General features: G+C 35.9%; 1 pseudogene; it reads left to right on the plus strand.

The window, feature by feature from the left end:
• Positions 1–20,028: 20,028 nt before the first annotated feature.
• LOC141570005 (large ribosomal subunit protein P1 pseudogene) lies at positions 20,029–20,385 on the plus strand (annotated as a pseudogene).
• The last annotated feature ends 355 nt before the right edge of the window (positions 20,386–20,740 follow it).

Here is a 20,740-nt window from a genome sequence, read left to right on the forward strand (position 1 = left end):
GAAATTAGACTGCTACCTATCACCATATACCAAAATTATCTCAGAATTGATCAAAGACCTAAATATAAGACCTAAAACAATAAACTACATTAAGAAAGCATAGATACTAGACTTACGGAATTTGGGTTTAAAGAGGATTTTATGAATTTGACCTCAAAACCAAGGGAAGTAAAAGCAAAAATAAATGAATGGGACTCTGTCAAATAAAAAAGCTTCTGTACAGCAAAATAAATCACCAACAAAACAAAGAGGCAACCAATCAAATGGGAGAAGATATTTGCAAACCACACCTCCAATAAGGGGCTAATATCTAAAATACATAAAGAACTTGTACAACTCAACAACAAAAAATAAACAATCCAATTAAAACATGGGCAGAGGACCTGAACAGAGAGTTTTCCCAAAAAGACATACAAATACCCAACATATATGTGAAAAGATATTCAACTTCACTAACTACTAGGGAAATGCAAAACAAAACCACAAAGAGATACCACCTTATACCTGTTAGAATGGCTATTATCAACAAGACAAGTAATAACAAGTGTTGGAGTGGTTGTATACACTGCTGGTGGGAATGTAAAATAGTACAGCCAATATTGAAAACAGTATGGAGTTTCCTCAAAAAATTAAGAATAGAATTACCATATGACCCAGCATTCCCTCTTCTGGGTATCTACCCAAAAAGACTAAAAACACTTATCCATAAAGATATATATACCCCTATGTTCACTGCAGCATAATTCAGGGTGGCCAACACATGAAAACAACTGAAGTGTCCTTCAATAGATGACTGGATAAAGAAGATGTGGTATATATACACAATGGACTATTACTCGGTCACAAGATGAAGTATTGCCATTTGTGGCAACATGGATGGATCTTGAGATTATTATGCTAAGCGAAATAAGTCAGACAGAAAAAGTTGAGAATTATATGATTTCACTGATATGTGGGATATAAAACTGAAAGCAACAAATGAACAAGACAAACAAGCAAAAACTCATAGACACAGAAATAGTTTAGAGGTTATCAGAGGGTAAGGGGGTGGTCAGTTAGGTAGAAAAGTGTAAAGGGGGTCAAATATATGGTGACAGAAAGAGATTTGATTTTGGGTAGTGAACACACAATGTAATATATAGATGACTTATTATGGAATTGTATACTTGAAACCTATGTAATTTTATTAACCAATATCACTTCAATAAATTTAAAAACAACTGCAGCTTTCTGCTTGAGTTTTAGCTCCTCTGAACCACAAGGCCTGGGATGTGCCCTTAGGAAAAACACACACTGAACATACCCAGTGGGCTTCCTTTATTTCAAGAGTCAGATAATGTCTAGCCTTACTTACTCTGGGTTACTCTCCAAACAGTTGTTTTATTCACATCTTATCTGGAGTTTACATTGCTAACTGTGACAGTTAGTCTGACATCAAGAACCCTACCATTACTAAAATTAGAACTACCTAGAGATTTATGAACACTTACATAAATCCGTGCTCCGAGATTTAGGTGCACGGATAACAGCATGATAGGGAAGGACCTGATGAAATCAGGGATTTAAAATGCGTTTGTTACAATGATGGTGTCTTTAGAACATGTATCTTAAAGGCCAAAGGTAAATTTTAAAAATAGAGGATTTAATAAAGATTGCTATTGGCAACATAGCAGGCAATTAACAAGTACCACTGACAAAGAAAGGGTGAGTGCTTTTGAACTTGTGGGAGAATCACCTTGGAAGAGAAAATGATATGGTGAAAAAATCACAACTGTCCATAATGATGACATAATCTCTTACTTAACCGATAACCAAAAAGAGGTTATAACTTGTTGCAGTATACCCAAATAGTTGATCCAGGTGTAGAACCAAAAGTGCCATGATGCTGTCTTCTCTCATTCTCTATATTATTCATGGACATTGTAAACCTATTTCACAGTTGACTCTCTTCTCTGTTATTTAGCAATGTAGCCATACTGATGACATCATGTTTGTCTCTAATTTTATAAGGGTGGATAGATAAAGATAAGCTGCAGAAACTCATGGTGATGCCTGTAAATAAGGGCTATTCGGTTGGAAGCCTGAGCCCTGGCTCTGCACCATTATACATGTGTGTATCATCTCTGTATTATTCCATACAGATGCTGTTAGATTTTAGGACAAGGTCTACAATGGCCTGATGAATTTCTACTGGATAGGAGAAAATGTTACATGCCTAGAACAGAGAATTACAAGTTTTCACAAGATGGCAAGAACTAATTGCATGCTTCCAAAGAGATTTTGACAGAAAGAAAGGTGTAGGTATTTCAGGTAAACAGTAGGTATTACAGTTGTATTAAATTTTTTTGACAGACTTAAGGAGAAGAATCCAGAGGCTAACAATTCTGAAAATCCAAATAACATATTTGACATCAATAATTTCTCAGCAGGTAACTAGCCTTCACCTATTTAGAGTTCAGGACCATGACTAAATCCTATGAAATGGTTCATGGGATGAGGGGGCGCCTAACTTCCACTGTTCTTCAAGTTACTTTTCTGGGTTCCCTACCTCTACTTCTACCCCATTTTTAACTCAGGTTGAGACAAAGCCTCCTTTTTTAACTTCCATGATTCTCTATGCATCTCCTATCAAAGCTCAACCCACCTTATAATATTAGTTCTTTGCCCTCCCCCTTATCCCAGATCACCATGATAAGTACACATACCACTAGATTATGAGGGCCTTGAGGGCATGACCTATATCTTTTTATCTCTGTATCCCCAAGATCAACACAGTTCTTGGCATGTTAAATATGTCATTATTTGCAGATGATGGATGGATGGATGGATGGATGGATGGATGGATGGATGGATGGTGTCCTAGTCAGCTAGGACACCCATAACAAAATACCACAGACTTGGTGGCTTAAACAACAGGACTTAATTTTCTTACAATTATGGAGGCTAGAAGTCTAAGATCAAGGTGTCCGCAGGTTTGCTTTCTTCTCAGGTCTCTCTCCTTAGCTTGCAGATGGTCACTTTCTCCCTTTGTCCTCACATGCTCTTTCCTCTGTGTATGAAAATCTCTGGTGTCTGTGTGTGTTCAAATTTCCTTTTCCTATGAAGACACTAGTCAAATTGGGTTAGGACCCACCCAATAACCTATTTTTAGCTTAATCATCTCTTTAAAGGCCCTATAGCTAAATATAGTCACATTCTGAGATACTGAGTGTTAGTGTTTCAATATAAGAATTTTGTGGGGACACAATTCAGCCCATAATAGATGACATAGTAGTAAGACAGTCTACTAGTCTAGAGTCTCAAACACAAGAAAACAGGCCAAAACGGAAGTCCGTGAACTGAATTTTAGTATAAAAGAGAATCTGGGTCTTCAAAAGAAAAAAGAATATGAAATTTGGAGACTGAAGACCTGGGTTCAAGTCATGGTTAGCTTACAAACTAAACAAATCACTTGGATAAATCACTTACTCCTTCAGAATATTGATTTCCTGAACTCAAAAAAAGGGGTTAGTAATTCTACTTGCTTTATGTCACAGGGTTGTTATGAAGATAAAATAAAATGTGTGAAATTCTTTGTAGCGTGTACTACAAACACTAGTGTTTTTGTTTTGTTTGTTTGTTTTTAATCACTGACAGATTAGAGGCACTAAATAAGGGGACACCTGGCTTAAAACTGGTGCTGAACCTGGAGCTCCATGCGCCTTTGCCATACACGGCCCTGTGCATCGCTTCCTCCTCACTGCTCTTGAATTATCTCCTTTCATAATAAACCACTCATTTAATAAGTTTAAAAAAAAATAGGTATTGAAGATGGAAATAGTAACAAGTCTGAAAATGAAGGGTAAAGGGTTCATCTGAGAGTGAATCATTTTTGGCCAAAAGTTGAGAAAGAAAAATAATCCAACAGCTCCTCGGCTGGGATTCTTCTATCTTTTGGTTCAATCAGCACCAGTTGAATATATATATTTTTAAAATTGGCATTGGTAAAATATGAATTCATTAAGCAAAACTGATCAAAAGCATGTTAACCTGCCCCAACACATCATAAACTTTCCAGGGTGTCAATTCACCCCTGTGCGTCACATCACTAAAAAGAAAAACTCTAGTAATAATCACTTCATTCTGTTGTCATAAAGTGTTAGTATACTAACAACAAAAAGTAGTACTTTTGTTGTTGTCTTGTTCTTTGTCTATTATGGAGATGAACGAGTATAAATGGTTTCATTCCTTTTTATCTGAAAGCATTAAAATCTGACAGATACTGACAAATACTAATAGGAAGACAGGAACAGAGGAACTATTAAAATCATGGAGGCTTCCACCTTCCTTTGACTAAGGGAAAAGCCTGGAGTAAGAGATTGGGTCATTTCCCTAGCCAGTGAGTGACAGAACCAGAGTGGTGGTAACTAGCTCTCCATCCTGAGTCTTCGGGCATGCCCCGTCCATTTTCCTGAACCAAGTCTATGCCATCATACTCTGGGCCTTGGCAAAGCATCCATCGCTTAATTGCCTCAAATTGGTAAAGCATTTTTAAACTCTCCCAAAATACACATCTGGCTATTTTGAACATAACTACTATTTAGTTATCTCTGAATAACATATCTAGAAAAATCATTATCTCTGTGGAGTCAAGGATGGTAATTTTGTCTCTAGGAACCTCTGTCTAAATCTAGATTTTTCCTGCCGCAATGTTTCTTTAAACTGAAAGCCTCGCACTACTACAAGTTATCCAGTTACATCACCTCACCTTTAAGCAATTGTTTTTTTTCCAAAGTATAGATAAATAGTGACCCCCAGTGGCAAACCTTGTTACTATCTGCGAACTGAAGAATTGAAATAAAATGAGATGCTGGTCAGTTTGTTTTAGTCAAAACATTGTTAGTCAAAACAGAATATTTATGCCCAGTAGACATAGCTTTACTAATATAAAACAGGAAGAGATTGAATGATTCTCTCCAGCATTTCCATGAACTATCCCTAATAAGTAGAAAGTTATTGTCTAATGCTGTTATTATATATTGTTGTTTAACTCTAATTGTGGGAACATGTTTTTTTTTTTTCTCTTTTACTCTAAAAACTAATTAATTTGAATATTGATTTAAAAACTGTAACTATGAACATAAAATAGCTTTTTAAAAAAATGGCTGACTTTAAACTACATTTTAATGTTAGTGCTATTTCAGCAAAATCCAGACAGAACACAATCTATATACATCTAGGCTTGCATATTGAACTTGTGTGCATTTAGTGAGTGAGAGACAAGTAGTGAGTGAAATGATTATTTCTTTGCTAAAGAAATATTGCCATTTCAGATAATATAGACTGAGGCTATGAAGACTCCCCAAATTCTTAAATATTATAATGCATGTAATTTTTTCATAGCGTATCAAAACTAAATGTAGAAAATGTAGTGTCTTTCCACATCCGTATTGATGTTACAAAACAGCTCTAAATTTTTCCACTTATAAAGCCATGAAAAGTAATTCCTCCTAGAACACTCACTAAAATAATTTCATGATTCATATTTTCACATTTCTGTACAAAACATATGGCGGACTTGTTCATAATATACAGCCAAACCATCACTAAATTTGACTGCCTGGTATTAATTTAGCCCAAACTTCTATTTTCTAAGAAGTCATTTTGTAAGAGTTCTTTACTTTCTCATTATTTCCATCACAGCAATAACACTTCCTTTACTTTACAGGTTCATTTTTAATGCTAAACAGTGTGTGTGCGCGTGCGCAAGTGCATACTTTACAAATGTCAAGGCTCTTCTGTATTCTACGAAAGTTTCTTTTAATCATTGTTAGGATTTAAAATATACATTTAAAAATGTCCATTTACATATAGTCTATCTGGAAATCACATTATGTATACATATGGTCAACAACAAGTATAAACTCTCACTTAGGTTAACTGAAGTAACAAAACACTTTGAAATGGAACTCTTGGTAATGTAAATATGAACTGATTTAGAGAAAAGAAAAAAGCAAGCTATGGCATCAACTGAAGCTGAATGTTTAAAACATTTTCTGTGATGTCTGTAAGATACAGGAAAATTAATTTTGACTTTGACAGTAATTTGTTTACTCTGGTTCATAGGATTCATCAACTGTCCAAGTTATTTTGCTGTATATGGGAAGGGACAGTTAATTTGCACATTCGGACCTATTTACAAGTTAGTAAAATTCCACTTTGAAAAATCTGACAATCTGCTACTTGGGGTTTTTAGTTTCTGGACTCCTGTTTCCAATTAAATGATTTATTCATTGAGGTAAACATCATTTGGGTCAGTTACTTTCCCAGGGATGTTAGCATAACAAAAGGATGGATAAAATTCATTAATAATCGATTTAACTCTAAGAATATATTCGGAATAAATTATCTCACTTTTGGTCTTCTAATTTCCCGCTATGGGACCAATACCCAAAAAACAAGTCATTGAATTTTATAACTGGCAAATAGAACCAGAATCACAAATGTATTACTCTTTTATTTAATATGAGATTATATACTATTGTACTAGACTACTATATATATATATGCAGTATACCACTACATACTATTGAAGCATAATAAATGTTTGTGAAGGTGATATTATATTGACTATAACTTTTATTTAGGAGTATTTTTATGCTTAGCCATAACTAGAATCCATTATGAGTAACCTGGAGGCCATAAAACATTTCTCCACATGATAAACAAAAGAATAATTACCATGTTTATATAGTTTCTATTAAGTACGTAATAAAAAGTAGGAGTAACATGAGTAGCAATGATGGTAATAGCAGCAACAGTAGCTTACATTTATTGAGCACTAAGTGCTAGCCATCATTCTAATGTCTTTGCATCAATTATTTTGGCTAATAGAATCCTATGAGGTAGATATGAGACAAATATACTTAGCAAGGTCATGTGACCAAGGTCACACAGGTACTAAGTGGTAGAAATTATGAGTTGGAGGTCACAAAGATGTCATGTGGTAGTGGGCATGAGTCCAAGTCACATAGATGGTAAGTGGTAGACATTATGTATCCAAAGTCACATATGTAATAAATGATAAAGGTTTGTTATTCAAGGTCAGATGAGGGGTAAGTAGTAGAAATTACATGTTCAAGATTACATCAATGGTCAGTGGTAGAGGTTGGGTATTCAAGGTCAGATGGGTGATAAGTGGTAGAGGCTATATGACCAAGATCACAAAGATGGTAAGTGATAGTCTCTCTCTACCCTCCATTCTCTCATTAGTAAACTGAGGGCCTGGGTCTAGGTGATTGTGGAAAACACTGCTAGTTACCCAAAATTGATTTCTCCTTTTATGCATACTAAGAGCTAAAACTGACATGAATACCTAACAAGGATTTTATCTCCCAATGCTCCTTGTAGACATGTGTATCTTAGTGACTGACTTCTCACCAATGGAATGTCATCAGAAGTGACACTTACCACTTCCAGGCCTGGCCTATGAAACCTTACACTGAGATCCTGTATTTAAGTTCACGTATCACAAACTGGGATAAAGAAGTGCCTGAACCTAGCTTGACTCAACCTGTTAAACACAATGCCCTAGGGAATCATCCAGAATAAGTGTAAGGAAGCTGGGTCTCTGAAGAATTACCTGCAGCAGAGCTGTATGCCAACTTAGAAAGCTCACATCAGACTGTAACATCAGAAAAAAATAATAAACTTTATTTTCTTTAAGCCACTAAGTTATTGTTAGTTCTCTTTGTTACAGCAGTCAAGCCCTACCTTAACTTATACAGAGAACTTTTAGATGTCTTTAATTCTGAAATTCTAAAGCCTTATTTAGAAAAATAAAAAGATGATGATTTTATGTCAATAAATTTAAAAGCAAACAGAGAAATTATGATTTAATAAAACTAGAATCCCTAGGACTAGACTTCTTTCACTACGATGATTTTTTAACGTACATCACTTCTGATATTTACTTCCCTGGATTCTAATCACTTTGTTTTTTCTTTATATCATGGCATTACTAAATACAACCTTAACATCCCCTATTATATTTCCCTAGACTTTTAAGCCATACCATAATGCTAAGTAAAAACTGTAATAAAGAGATCATGCTATTTTTTTACGGATGAGAAATTGTGCCAGGTCAATTTTCTAGCATTTGAAAAAGTTTATGCTCAGAATCCATGACTAAACTGAAAGAGATTTTCCTTCTGTAATACTAATCACCTGAATTTTAATGAATATAAAAGAGGGCAAAACATTGTGAGAATAAATCAATTCATTCTTCCCAGAATAGCAGCTTCCAGTAAACAGTATACAAAATAATTTACATTATAAAAAATATGTTTGATGTTTTCTTGTTGAAATAATTCTGTGGAAATTATTTAGTTGTGGCAAGATGGGAGCAAATCTCCCAACATGTTCCACATTACATAATAGTAGTAGGTCCATCATTAAATCCACAAATGTTTTGAAGTATCCATTAGGTGCTCCCGTAGATCAGAGTGTCACAAAATGTGTAAGACACATAGAACAAAGCTGGAAGACTCACATTTCCTGATTTCAAAACTTATTACGAAGCTACCCAAAACAGTGTGGTACTGGCATGAAGACAGACATGGTGACCTATGGAATAGATAATAAGCCCAGAAATAAACTCTTTCATATACAGTCAAATGATTTTCAACAAGGAAACCAATACCATTCAATGGGAAAAGGTCAGTCTTTTCAACACATGGTTCTGGGGAAACTGGATATCTACATGCTAAAGAATGAAATTGGATCCTTACCCAACACCGTATATAAAAATTAACTCAAAGTGCACCTAAACATAAGACTTAAAAATATAAAACTCTTAGAATAAAATATAGGGCAAAGATGCATGGCATTGATTTGGCAATGATGTTTTGGAGACGATGCCAAAGGCAAAGGCAACAAAAGAAAAAACAGATATGTTAAACTTCATGAAAAATTTTAAATTTTGTACACATCAAAAGACACTATTAACAGAGTAAAAATGCAACCCAAAGAATGGGAAAAAAATATTTGTAAATCATATATCTGATAAGGGGTTAATATTCTGAATAGAGACTTATAAAACTCAACAATAAAAAAACAACTTGATTGAAAAATGGGCAGTGAATTTCAATAAATATTTCTCCAAAGATATACAGAGGGCCAATAAGCACATGAAAACATGCTCACCATCACTAAACATTAGGTAAATACAAATCAATATTACAATGAAATTCTACCTCATACACACCACAATGAGACACCACTTCATACCAATTAGGATGGCTACTATAAAAAAAAAAAAGAAAGAAAGAAAATAACAAGTGTTGGTGAGGATGTGGAGAAATTGGAATCCTTGTGCACTGTTGGCAGGAATGCAAAATGATACAGCCACTGTGGAAAACAATATGACAGTTTCCAAAAAAGTTAAAAATAGAATTACTATGTGATCCAGCAATTCTACTTCTGGTTATCTAACCAAAAGAATTAAAAGGAGAGTCTCAAAGAGATATTTGTATAAGCATGTTCACAGCAGCATTATTCACACTAGCTAAAATGTGAAAGTACCCAAGTGTCCATTGATGGATGAATGGATAAACAAAATGTGTTATATACCTACAATGGCATATGATTCAACCTTAAAAAGGAATGAAATTCTTACATGTGGTACAACATTGATGAACCATGAAGACATTAAGCTAAGTCAAATAAGTCAATCACAAAAAAAGACAAATATGGTATTCCACCTACATGAGGTGCTTATAGTAGTCAAAATGATAGAAAGTAGAATGATGGTTTCCAGGTTCTGGCAAAGGAGCCACAGCAGTTATTGTATAATTGACATAGAGTTCCACCTTTCTCCAGTAAGGGGTTATGTGATATTTGGTTTGCAAACAGTGATTCTACTGGAATGCTTTTTTTAATCATTGGAAATCAAAACCTTGGGTCAAAAAATGTATAAAGAATCAACTTCATGAAATATTTCCCATCTCAACATTCCTGAGACTATGTCCTATGATCATATGTACTTCATCCCTCCTTCAAGCATTAAAAACATTAAGTTTATAAAAGAAAGACTAACAAAAACATATAACAAGCATGAATTCAGAACACAGTGTATGTAACTTGAAAATTATCTTACTGTCAAAGATCCCAACTTTTAAATCGTCCTTGTGTTCACTCACCGTGGCTAAAGTGGTAGGATTCCTTCTATTCTGACCAAACTAGGCATTTCTAAATTCCTTTAGTGATGCCATGCTCCTGGACTTCAACTTCTCACTAGTGTTTTAGCTGTAGTATCACCTTCCAAGTTTTTCAAGATCCACATGGATCTATAGTGTTATGCACATGTGCCCTACCCACACCCCCTTGCCTACATTCAGCCCCACCCCAATGGCCTACTTGCCTACAGTTATCTATAATGACTATAAGAGCACCCAGGTCTTTAGCATTTAGGAAGCAGAAAATTAGAGCCTGATATATTTCTTCTCAATTCCTCTGCATCTTTATAATGTCCTTAATTCAAAATCAACACTTATGAAGTTTAGACTACATGTCAGGCATTGTTCTAGATGCTCAAGAAACAAAAACAAATAAGATAGTTTCTTCCCAAAGAGAACCAATAATTTGGGTGCATGAGCCAATACCTGCCATGCAAGAAGTAGGGGCAGGATACTCTAGGGGCATAAATCAGGGCATGAATAATTACACCAGTGGAACCTAGGAAAGACTTCATTAAGGTGGAAAAAGTGAACCCCCCCCCACTCTGTTGGTGGGAATGTAATATGTTGCAGCCACTTTAGAAAACAGTTTGACGTGGAGCATTTCCATTGTGATCAAAATATAATGGTGAATGTTGCCACCAAGTGCCATCCAACAGAAAGGCAGGGATCTTCAATACAGGAAGTTGCACGTTATACCTTAGTAACAGTGTGTGACAAGTTTCAACTTGTTCGATGCAGTCAGTCAGGTGTGAACGATAGTTGAGAGAAGCTGTGTTTTAAAGTGTGCCATAAATCATCCTCCATCGTGACAACACTGTGTGTCACATATCGCTTCTGGTGTGGTAATTTCTGTGAAATAAAACATTATGCTGTGTCCTCCTCCATTTTATTCACTAGATCTAGCACCGTGCAACTTATGGCTCTTCACCAAAGTCAAAATGACCATGAAAAGTAAACGTTATTGAATCTATTCAGGACATCGAGGCAGCCACGACAGCGCAACTAAAGATACTCACAAAAGAGGACTTCCAGAACTGCTTCAGAAAGTGGCATGAACAATGGGAGAAGTGTGTTCAAAGGGAGGGGGAGTATTCTGAGGGGGACTAATGGCATTAATGTTTTTTACTGTAATATTTTTTATTTAAACATTTACCATATTATTTGGCCACACATTGTATATAGTGACAATACCCATTCAAGTTCAAGGAGAGGAAAAGTAAATCCATTTCTTGGTGGGCAGAGCTATAAAGTCACATTGTAAAGGGTGGGAGACAGAAGTAGATAATTGTCCCCATTTTTTGAAATCTAATTGATGGGAAAGAGAAAAAGAAAACACCAGTAATGACTCCCTAATTTCTCGCCTAAGAAAGGGGTTGGATGATACTCCCATTTACAGAAATGGGGCCAATTGGGCCCCTCAATGGTTTTCCCCAGAAAGTAAAGAGAAATTTCCATATATGTTTCTTGTGTTATGAAAGATAAAAATACACAAACGACACAGCAATAACAAGTGCAAGAACTATGGTAGATTAGTCAACATAAAACAATTTTTAAAAACTTGTTATTGAAAACTATATGCTGTATGATACATCAGCAGAATCCACTGAACTTTTGTAGCAAACACTGACAGAATGTGTGAAAATAAACCATGATTTCCTTTGAGGTCTGATGCCATATAAAGGTCACCCTTATCTGCCAAATCAACCTTCTTGTGGGAATTCACCAAAATGAAACTATTGTCAAGAATGCTGTATAAATAGGCTTTATATTCCCTTAGCTCAGCTATGTATGTTTAAATTGAGTTAAACATGTTATTTCCTTCTAGGCATATGAAAAGAGCAGAGTGAGCTGTGAGAAAGTCTTTGGGGTCAGGGGCTATGATGGATGGCATTGATCGTCAGGAACTAGGACACACCACTGCATGACAGAAAGGAAGTCAAAGTAGTTGTTATTGTTCCTTAACTTGCATTCTTTGCTTAGCTCAAAGAAGATTAGCAGACTATGAATTGGTTTCATAAGTGGCATCCAATTTTTAAAAATCCAATCTGCTTCTAATTCCTGACTCCTATGATTACTGCAAGTTTCCCAGGAGCAAATAAAATACACTCAGTTTTTTTACCCTGATATTTAAAGTTTTCCCTAGCCTGCTCTAATTCATGTCTTGACCCATATTTCTCAATTCTCTCTTAAATTTAGGCAATGCTATTGTCCAAATGATCTATGTGCTGTGCACAAACATACGCTGTCCTCCTTTGTTTCTTTGCCCAAACTCACCTCTTTGTCCTCTGCCTGTGCTGCTTCCTCATTATCTCAACTCTTCCAAAATCTCACTTGTCCTTGAAGTCATGATGCCGGCACCAACGGATTCCAGCAGCTGCTTATGACTTTCTGTTTCTTGAACTTCCACTCCATTTTGTATATCACTCTTGTCCCTCATTCTACTCTGTCTTCTACCAAAGTTTGTGTTTGTTGCCAGGTGTGGGAGTAATAGGTGAAGGTGGTCAAAGGGCACAAACTTTCAGTTATAAGGTGAATAAGTTCTGGGGATGTAATGTACAGCATGGTAACTATAGTTACCAATACTGTACTGTATATTTGAAACTTGCTAAGAGAGCAAATTTTTTAAAAGTTCTCACCACACACAAAAACATTGTAAATATGTAAGGTGATGGATATGTTAACGAGCTTTATTGTGGTAATCATTTTGCAATACATACATATATCAAATCATTACATTCTATACCTTAAACTTACACAAAGATATATATAAATTTTATTTCAGTAAAGCTGAAGGAAAATAAAAATAAAGGTTTTGTTTTATCCTCCCTTTCCTTGTACATTTCCTAAGGACACATGGATTCATTGTTTTTCAAGATGGAGTTGCCAAGAGTAGGAAGTAAGGACTGAGATTAGAGCTCTCCTTCTGTCAACAAAACAGTTCAGTTTTTATGTTTTATATAATGGGCTATCAACTTCCGTGGAATGGATCATTTGTAGAAAAAGTTCTGTAAACTAAAAACATGTTTGAAAACTGCAATTTACTTATTTTTGAATCACTTGCTGTTTCGAACACAATCCCTTCCCCTGGTGGTGGGTAGAAATATATAAGAGCTAAAATAAATCAGAGTAATGAATAAAAGTGTCTGCTACTTGCCAGAAGATAATGATAAAGGGATCTCAAAATAAGAAAACTCATATTTAATCTATTGGCATACATTATTGATCATTGTAAAATCGTTTGCTAGAAAAATAGAAGTGGCGAGCCAGCAGAAAAATAAATACTATTAAAAACGATAATTGCCAGTGATGGGTTCAACCTGGATCAAATAGCCATAGAAAGTCATGATCACAACTTCCTAAAATGATAAAGCTGTCTTAAAATAAGTAACAAACTGAGATGTGAGCAAGTATGAAATTGTAGTGCATATTTGCTCCTGCACTGCTGACCTAAACAAACAACGTATTATTCCATCTTAGGTCTCTATCTTTTCCCCATTATGGGAGGCTAAACAATGTGCCCCAAAGAGGTCTATATCTGAATCCCCAGGACCTGTGAAAATGTCGTATTACATGGCAAGCATTACAGCTGAAAATGGAATTAAAGTTGCTAATTAGCTGAAACTAAAAAATAAGGAATATATTCTAGATTATCTAGGTGGACTCAAAGTAAACATAAGGGTCCCTTAAATGTGGAAGAGGGAAGCAGTAGAGTCAGATCCCGAGAGATGGCATCATGAGAAAGACAACTGGCTTTGAAGATTCAAGGAAGCCATGAGCCAACAAATCCCGGAAACCTCTAGAAGGGGAAAAGGCAAGAAAATTGATTCTCCCTTGGAAGAACCAAGAAGGAATGCAGCCCTCCCAACACCTTGATGTTAGCTCAATGAGCCCCATTTCAGACTTCTGACTCCCAGAACTGTAAGATAATAAATTTGTGCTGTTTAAACTTTAAGATTATGGTAATTTTTTTACAGGCGCAAAAGGAAATTAATACACCCACAAAAATTGTTCTAACCTTCCCCAGATGCCCAGAAATTGTTTCCTCCTTATCAAATCCTATTTCAATCCTTTCCTATTTCAATCACCTGTCATTACTCCCAAACTATCTGTATTTGTAAGATTATAATTATAGTTTGATAAGATAGTGATGTTTCCTATAAATTGCTTTGTCAAAACAATTACTAGCAAAGATATTACCAAAGAATTAATGAATATTTAAGACATGATTATGCAGCTATTTTAATTAATGTCATCCATATACCAATTTAGAAGCAAAATATATTTTTAAATCTCCAAATAGCACACAATTATTTTTGTGAGATTTTAGTTTTTAGAAGAGAAACTTGTTTTTGTTTTGTGAGTTGATCTCTTCTTTAAGAACAGACTATTTAAGAAAATTCAGCATTGTTTGTTTGACCTTCCAATACTAGGTATATAAGTGAAACATGAGAGAATAAGGAGAATAAAGGTTACATCTCACTTCTAACACAATTTCACCAAGATATTAAAAATGTGTTTAAATGCTTACAAAGTTCAAACACAATTGGGAATTGGAAAACTCAAATTAATGTTCATGTGTAGACTGTTTCTGTTTCAAAATGCTTTCACTTCAGTATATTGTAGAAAATATGAGACCCTTTTTATCTAAACAACAACAAAAAATCATCACCAGATAAGATTTGGCAATAAACCTTAGTTTTTTCATAGGATTTTACAAGCTTACTCCCCACATAGATTAGTTCTGATGATCAAATGAGATAAGGTACTTAAAGCAACTTTAAACCAGTCAAATCACTTTTTTTTCCCCTCACTTCTTACTGCAGGCCAAACACCAAGTTTGGCACACAAACGAGAATTAAACAATAACTCACAATTAATGTACAATGTAAGACACAGAATGCTATGGGGATCCATGTCTAATACCAATTGGAAGGGGGTGGAGCAGTATCACCATCCCTATGAAATCAAAGTACCTACTGTGTGCCAAGCACTATGCATACTAAGTGTTTTATGCATTTTATGTGATTTAACCCTCAATAATATGATGAGGTAGGGCTATTGTTTTTGTCTTTTTACTGATGAGAAAGCCAAAGCTTGGGATAAGTAACTTTTCTAAGCCTTGAGAAAAACAAGAGATAAAGGCAAAATTATTTCTTTTTTTTTTTCTTAAATTCATTCAGCAAATAATTATTGAGCACCAACTGTGTGTGAGGCATTGTTCCAGATGCTGGAGTTATAGTAGTGAAGACAACAGATAAAAACACCTACCTTCAGGAAACTTATTCTTGAGAGTGAGAAAGAAAATAAATAAGATTTAAAAAGTATACACACACACACACACACACACACACACACACACACTGGGTATGCCAAAAAATGTATACACCTAACTGTATTCATCTTTTGTTATCAAATTTATTATTACAATTTTAATACAGTTTTTTTTCCTTTCTTAAAATGTGTATACATTTTTTGGGCACCCTCTGTATATTATGGTAGATAGTGATAACTACCCACAAAAATAAATAAAACATGGAAGGGAAATAGAAAGAAGTGGAGACTGAAATTTTAAATAAGACGGTCAGAGAAGTTCTCATGCAGAACATGTTAAATTTACATGCTTGTTAGACATCCAAGTGTATTTGTCAAGAAAGCAGTGAATATGACAGAAGGGTACATTTGAGTAATTGCTTAAAGGTAGTGAGGGAGTTGGACATTTAGCCACTAAGGGGAAAACGTTTAAGGGAGAATAAATAGCAAGTAGGAAGGTCCTGGGATGGGACGTTGATGTGACTGAAGCTAAGTGAGAGAAGGGAAGAGCAGCAGCAGATGAAACCTGGATGGTAATGGTGGAGGGGGACGTTCTTATAGGGCCTTGTAGATCACAGTCAGGTCTTTGGCATGTGCTTCTATAAAGAAACTGGGATTTTGATCCTAGGGTAACGTGTTTAAACAGAATCACTTTGGCTGCTATGCTGAAAAAAATCTGAGGAGAGGAAGCAGGGAGAATGGTTAAAACACATCTTCAATAATCCAAACAGAAGGCAGCACTTTGTACAAGTATAATAACAGTAGAGGAGAGGCAAGTTGTCAGGTTCTCTAACAGGTATTTGAAAGTAGAGTCAATAGCATTTGTAGGATAGATGCACAAAATGTGTGGTATAAGAGAGTCAAAAATGAAAATGAGTTTTGAAGACTGAAGTGGTATATATATACACAATGGAACGCTATTCTGCCATAAGAAAAGGTGAAATAATGACATTTGCAACAATATGGATGGATCTTGAGATTATTATCTAAGTGAAATAAGTCAGACAGAAAAAGTAGAGAACCATATGATTTCACTGATATGTGGTATATAAAATTGAAAACCACAAAGAAACAAGACAAACAGATGAAGAAACAAAAACTCATAGACACGGAAAATAGTTCAGTGGTTACCAGAGGGGAAGGGGGGAAGAGAGGTGGTAGAAAAGGGTAAAAGCGATGAAATATATGGTGACGGAAAGACAACTGACGCTGGGTGGTGAACACACAATGAGATATATAGATGGTGTTTTATAGAATTGTACACCTAAAACCTATGCAACTTTACTAACAATTGTCATCCCAATAAACTTTAATAATAATAAAAAAAAGTTTTGAAGCCAGAGCAACCAGAAAGCTAAATTACCATTGATTTTTTAAAAGAAGAGATTTGGGCATGACAACTTTGATATTCTCATTAGACATTCAAATGTAGTACTTGTCACATAGAAAGTTGGATATATCAGACTGGAGTTCAGCTGAAAGAATCTGGGCTGGAGACATAGATTTAGAAGCATTAACATATACATTTAATTCCAAGTCTGTTTGCTTCCCAAGCCCAGTTTCTAACTGTTGGGAACAATTGTCCGTTGTATTTCTTCATGTCTTGGATTATCTTTTCAGGTGTGGAAATATCCTTGGAAACCTGTGTGAGTGTCTCCATCCAAGTTGAAGGGCAGATTTGTTTTTTGATCAAGATAATAAAGGTACTGTCTCCCTTAGCTTGCAGCTTGCAACTGCCTCTTTATAAGATTGGTTTCCTTAGCTCGGTGTTCCTCAGCTGTGACACAAAACCTTGTATGTTCACCAAACAATGTTCACCAGGACTCAGTCAGCATCAGCCCCCCACGAGATGAGGGGAGAGCAAGGGACACCAATGCAATCATGAAGTTTATGGCGCCTGATGTCCCATGAATAATAAACTGTCTAAATCCATTTAAGCTCATTGTTTCCTTACCAACCAAATTTATGGAAATATAGGAAGTAAATCAGTCTAGCACCTGAAGTTATAGTTGCTGTTTAGGGACTGTTTAACCACACAACAATAACAACTATTTAAGAGGAACCACTGAAAATTTTGGAACGTGGGCAGAGGCATGATCTGGCTTGAAGTTTGAAATTAAAATCCTTCTGATACCAGAGGGAAAGTTGGACTGAAAAAGGAGTGAGAGTGGAAGCAGATAAACAAGCGAGGCTGTTGTGGAAATAATCTATGTGAGAAATGATAAAGGTCCAAAGAAAGGTATTAACAAAGGGGATTGAAAGGAGGAGGCATATACAAGAGACACTTAGAAGCTAAAATAAATTGGCCTTCAAGTTGTATCTTCACCACTTTACATTAAAATAATTTCAACTATAAGTTAGAGAGTAATATGGGGTCGTTTTCCTATATAAGAAGAATGGAGATGGGCAGTTGGGACATCCCTGTCTGAACTCTGTGTTGACTTCTTCATGGAGTTGTTCTCTTTTTCGTGGTCTCAAGCAGAAGCCTTGAGCATCATATCCTCAAACAGCAATGTCCAAACAGGAAGAAAGGGAGAAGCCCATTGCACAGGCATCTCTTTGTTTTTTAATCAGAGAGAAAGATGTTTCCCAGAGGACTTTAAGCAGGTTCCCCTCATGTCCCATTAACCAGGATTGGGCCAAATGCCACGCCTGCAAAGAAAGCTGCAAACATGAAATCTGGCCCTTTCCGCTTCTGTGGTAGGTTCCAATAGTAAGGAAGAAAAGGTTGAACTGGCTGTTGGGAGAGACAACCAATAGTGTCTCCTAGAGTATCTGATTAGATACGGAAGCTGAAAAAGAAGGAACAGTCAAAATAGCTGCTTAGACACCTGACTTGGAGCACTGTCCACATAGTATTACCATTCACTCAACTACGCGAGAGGAAGAGGTTGGGGTAGATAGTGATGAAATATTTTTAAACATATTTGAATTTCTAGATGGAAAGCCCAGAGCTCAGTTTCATAGGGATCTAGAGCTCAAGACTGAGAACTAAGCTAGAGTTATTAATACAAGTTTGGAACAATATAACTGAAGTCACACAGTATAAGTGTTTGAAGAAACACAGTATAAGTGTTTGCCCAAAGACAGTCTGTAAAGTTAATAGAGAAGAACCAAAGAGGGAATCTTGGAAAGAGAAACCCATTTGAGAGACGTAAAAAGAAAGTCCATGAAAGTAACAAGGAAAGCAGGAGAGAGCAATATTTTAAGGTGGAAGAGGTCAATAGTGCTAAATACTTCCCAGAGAACAATGAACACATACTTCCTAGGGACCATAACAAATATGTCATGGTGACGGTTGCCAAGGAAGAAAAACATATAAGAAGGTAGTATAGGAATGTGATGTATTTTTGTTATTTGTTATGCAATGAGTGATGTGAGCGCATAGGGAGAGAGCTGGAAGACAGGGCAGTAAGAGTGATTTGTAATGGTGATACAACTGTACAATTGTCAGGAAATGTCTGTGCCATGGATCTTTGTAGAACAAGGAAAGCCACCTACCAAGAGTCTAGGATAGTAAGTAGAGCTCCCCCCTTCTCCCCAATAAAATATTGGGGGCTACTTCTCTAATTCCATCCCTTGCTTATTATTATTTTATATTCTGAAAAATACATTTTCTTTATCAAGGCTAATTTTCTTATCCTAATTTGCTTCAGTTCACTACCCACAAAAATGGGGGGAAACGAAATTTAAGGAATATGCTATCCAAGTATCCAAGTAAAAACACAATTCCTATGGCAGTGACCTGAGACAAAGCCCCACCTAGTTCATGTGGAAAAGTTCCTATTAAAGAAAAAAATCCTAAAATTGTACATCATTCTATTTTGCTTTACATTTTCAGTTCTATGGTAAATCTTTAAATATTATTAATGAAAGTAGATACTAAGTTTTATATTGTAGTAAATTTCAGCCTAATGACTTTTTTATAGTCTTTACTGTCTATTACTGCTATATTCTAGAAGGTCAGCCAGAGTAACCCATTACATCCATAAAGAACAATTGGGAAAAAACAAAACCCACAGTTTAGAAGAAAAAAGCAGTACTATTGGCACAGCCTGGTTCAAGCAGACCCTCTTGTGCATAAGTGAAGCATATGGAACAGCTCCCATTTTAAATTGAAATCAATTGAACACTTAATACCTATGATATGCCAGGTTCTATGCCAGGTGCAGAGGATACTGATGTGAGGACAAGACCTAAAAGGTCCCATATCTTATTTAGAATTTACTTTAATTATTATTTATAGACGTTAAAATTCATTTCAAAACCTCTGTATGAAGATTAAGCACGCCATTCTTCCTACCCCCCACCCCCATCCTCGCCCCTGTCCCTGCTCGCACACTTTTTCTCAGCCACCAGTTAAGGTGCTTGGTCCTTCCCAGGAAGCTAAGGCCGCGTTGGCGTGAGGCCCTCCCTTCACCCGGTGACTAGCGACTAGTGCTGCTTCCTGCAGCGGTGGCCAAGCACTCGCAGGCACCATAGCCTTTGTCTAGGACCTTGTATGCATCCACTGGGCCCTCATCCTGAGGTGACAGTTAAGGAGGATAGGATCAATGCGCTCATTAAAGCAGTTGATATAAATGTTGAGCCTTTTTGGTCAGACTTGTTTGCAAAGGCTCTGGCCAATGTCAACTTCTGGAGCCTTCTGTGCAATGTAGAGGCTGGTGGACCCGCTCCAGCAGCTGGCGCTGTCCCAGCAGGAGGTCCCACCCCCTCTACCAGTGCTGCCCCAGCTGAGGAGAAGAAAGTGGAAGCACAGAAAGAAGCATCTGAGGAGTCTGATGATGACACGGGCTTTTTTTTTTTTTTTTGCCTAAACCTCTTTGGTAACGCATTAAATGAAAAAACTAAACTCTGAAAAAACAAAGATTAAGTATTTCATTATATGATACAAATAGCTAAAAACGAAATATTGTCAATAACTTCTTTAGTCACAATCTTAAATTACTGACTTAGCATGTCCCTAAACTTTTCTCCTGAACTTCTAGTGGTAAAAATTTTAGAATACACTGATTTAGTTTTATAACTATTATTTTTAAAGATACATTCTTCAATATAATACATTGTGATGTTTAATTCTAAGCTCTTATTTAATCTTAGTGTTAGTTGTCATTGAGAAGCCTTGAGGCTATAATTTCATAGTTTATGATCCCAGGAAAACTTTATTAAATTACAAACGAGAGACAGTGCTTTAGTCTATGTTATTAAAATTG

This window comes from Rhinolophus sinicus, chromosome 1 (genome assembly GCF_057876585.1).
Source record: "Rhinolophus sinicus isolate RSI-liver-muscle chromosome 1, RSI-T2T, whole genome shotgun sequence".
Taxonomy (NCBI): domain Eukaryota; kingdom Metazoa; phylum Chordata; class Mammalia; order Chiroptera; family Rhinolophidae; genus Rhinolophus; species Rhinolophus sinicus.